This window comes from Hordeum vulgare, chromosome 6H, assembly GCF_904849725.1.
Source record: "Hordeum vulgare subsp. vulgare chromosome 6H, MorexV3_pseudomolecules_assembly, whole genome shotgun sequence".
Classification (NCBI taxonomy): Eukaryota; Viridiplantae; Streptophyta; class Magnoliopsida; order Poales; family Poaceae; genus Hordeum; species Hordeum vulgare.
Window position 1 is genome coordinate 525,461,016 of NC_058523.1, and position 3,498 is coordinate 525,464,513.

Here is a 3,498-nt window from a genome sequence, read left to right on the forward strand (position 1 = left end):
TAGCTGGACCAGCCTGTTTGGATATAGGAGTATATTTTCCTCGCTGGTTGTAGTCTTTGTGCAGCCAACATACAGATTCGGTCCGGTTCTTTCCTTTTAGTTTTATTTCATTTTTTGCCTTTTGTTTTACTTTGTTTCTTCATTGGTTTTTTAGTTTTCTGTTTTCTTGTTTTTTTGTCAGTTTTCCTGGTTTCTTTATGTTTTTCATTGGTTTCTCTTTTCTTTCATTTTTCCTTTTTTTTCTTTGTTTCTTTGGATTCATCAAGTTTTTTATTTTCGTTCTTTCTTCTATCTTTCTTTCTTGGTTTCATTTTCTTTCTTTGTTTTATTTGTTTCTTTTTCTGTTTTCTCTCATTCTATTCTTTCGCACTGGTTTTATTTGTTATTGTCATGTTTCCATATTTTTCTTTGTTTTTGTTGATTTTTATCAGGGTTCTTTTTTGTTCAACACCTGTCTACCTTTTTCAGTTGACATTGACTATTTTTCATCTACGTTAGAAATCTCCCCTAATAATAAAGCACGGAACGCTTCTGCTGTATGTCGTCGGCTTTTTTTGCAAAAAGGCCCCTCTGTTTATTGAAAATCAACCCGTGGTCCTTTTGTAAGTTAAAACCGTTTCGTTCAGGCTATTTTCAAGTTTTGACACACAGAGCAGAGGAAAACAGGGAGCTCAAGTTGGTGCAGACCACTGTCCCGGTGACGGTGAACTTGATCTGCGCGATCTCCCGCTGGATGTGGTCGAAGAAGGCCTTGTTGAGCCTGGGGCGGAGCCTGCCGATCTCGATCTCGATCTCCCGCGCGCCGCCATTGTCAGCATCATCTTGTCAGGTGTCAGCTCAGCTCAGGCCGTGCTCGGCGGACGGAATGAATATGGATTACCTCGCGCTCCTTGCGGCGGCGCTCCTGCTCCTCCTTGACCTGGAGGTCGAAGGCGGCGCGAGCGTCGGCGGCGCTGTCGAGGTGGCGCCGGAACTCGAGCCGCGCGATGTGGCCCGGCTGCGGCGACGCCAGGATGTTGTCCGGGTCCTGCGTGCGTCCCAGAGCGAGCGCGTCGGTCAGCACAGCACCGGGCAGACAATCAAGCGTTGGTGATGGTATTCGTACGTACCCATCCGATGCAGGAGATCTTGTTGGCGACGGCGCGGCGGGTGGTGGGGGGCCGGCGGGAGGCGGGGCGGGGTGCCAGGAGTGGGAAGCGCTGGAGGATGGCGCCGAGGGAGGAGGAGGTGGTGGACGCCATGGCCGGAGCAGCCGCGCATGAGGATGGAATGGACGTTATCCCTTCGCGCCTATCGTACAACGGATGGAGTGTTATGATTGTCCGCTTGTAGAGCTAGAAAAGTACAGATTCGAACTACACACTTGCGTGGTGAATTCGGCCGGCTGCAGCAGTGCAGGTGGTTTGTCCGGAGAACCTCCTTGGCTGCCTCAGGCGACGCGACGACGACCATCCGTACGCGGCCGAGCTGCACCTGCACGACCGGCCCGTAATTCTGGGTGAGCGACTGGAAGTACCGGTGTGGCCGGCCGCCGAGCTGTTGCTACCGCCGCTGAAGAACAAGTAGGGGACAGGTAGGAGAAGGAGCGATAATACGAGCGGCGGAAGAGGCCCCATGGTGATGGGTTGGGAGAAGATGGAGCCATGGTGACGTTCTGGTGTTCTTAATGCGGGGCGGATGATGGCTGCCATTGCTCAAGTAAGACAAGACTAAATGGTAGTGAAGCCCGTGTGTAGGGCTGTGTTGTTTTTCTTATAAAAAAACAATCTATATCTATATCTATACCTACTAATTTACTTATATATCTCTCCCTAATAATAAATCGGCTACTCCTTCTGTCGTCCGTCGTGACGGTTTTGCAAAAAAGCCCCTAACGTTTTGTGTATTCAACCCGCACTACCAATTTAAGTGGAAAAAACGATTCAGTTTTACACAAACCACCCTTCTCCCCAGTTCACGACCGCGCGTCTCCTCTTCTCCTCTTATCCATTTCGGTTGCTCATAGCGGTCTCCGTCGTGACGCCGACGACCGCCACCGCCGGGCCAGGCGCCGATGGAGATGCCCCGTGCCGCCATCGCAGTGTTGTTCTTCCAGGCCACCCTCGGGGAAGAGGAACGGTGTCGCGTTGGTGCAACTGAATCAAACGGGGGCCTGCCAGGACGGACCATGCGGGGGAAGCAGAACGGAATCGTGGGCCGCTGCGCTGGATGATGGGGAGCCCCTCTCTCCCCGGTGGGGGTTGCTGCTTGATGGGGGCAGCAGGACCATGTGTGGAGTGGCGCTCAGTTGGTTGCCAGATTTGGCATTCATCGGCGAGTTGCAGCGCGACTTGCTGCGTATGGGCCCGTGTCTGAAGGCGAGGGGTGTCTAGGCGTGTGGCGGAGGCGCGCAAGGATGGCTGGCTTAGGTGACGGCTTGGATGGTTTGGCCACGGATGTGGGAGTGCCGAAGCCTTCTCCAAGCTCGTCCATCTTCTCAAGAAATCAATGGCTATCTCTGGATAGAGAAGTGGCTCTAGGTGATGGATAGGAAGATAGAGGCAGAGCGCTCACCATTTCAACGTCGGACAAAAAACATAGTTCATCATAGTTCAACGACAGACAGTGCAAACTAACTAAAACATAGTTAAAATATAAACACAATGACGAAGGGTGGAGAAAATCACCATTTCCTTGTTGTCCCCTTCCCCTTCCAGTCATCGACGTGGTTGTGCCCCTCCTCCGTGTAGGCGTCGGCGTGCGATGGAGCGTCGTCATCAGAGCTAGAGGTGGAGCCATCTGTCAGGTCGGAGTTGGAGCTCCACTCATGCCCGACAACCTGTGGAGCAGGCTGTCCCGCTCCTTTGCATGACGGGTCACCTTTATTGTCGTTGTCGCCTCTTTGTTTGAGCCCTGATGATGGTGTCAAGGAAAGTAGACGCACACACAAACCCTGAAATTTATTTCATACATGTTGCAACGCACGAGCTATTTTACTAAAATGTTAGCTTTTATTAAGAATAAAAAAATTCTCATGTTTAACCATATTATCAATGTTTATTAAAATTTGATAAAATAATGCATAATTACACATGAATCAGGTTATGTTCATCTTTTCGTCCGGTGCAACGCACGGGCATTTGTACTAGTATATTTTATATACATGTCTAACATATTGAAATACAGGACTAAAATCTATTCAAAACTTATATTTTGCGATGTGTACTTTTCTCAGTACAAATTATACTTTTTACATACTCCCTCCGTTCCTAAATATAAGTCTTTCTAGAGATTTCACTAGTGGACTACGTACGGATGTATATAGACATGTTTTAAAGTATAGATTCACCTATTTTGCTTCGTATGTAGACCCTTAGTGAAATGTCTTAAAAGACTTATATTTAGAAACGGAGGGAGTAATACATTTTAAATAAACATTTAACAGTTTTGGACATAAAATAAAACATATTTTGAACAATGGTTGACATTTTTCAATCCGCGGTGAACATTTTTCAATGG

The 3,498-nt window shown here is 48.4% G+C and overlaps 1 pseudogene; it reads right to left on the reverse strand.

Moving 5' to 3' along the window:
- Window positions 1–633: 633 nt before the first annotated feature.
- Window positions 634–1,241, reverse strand: LOC123405748 (annotated as a pseudogene).
- Between the last annotated feature and the right edge of the window lie 2,257 nt (window positions 1,242–3,498).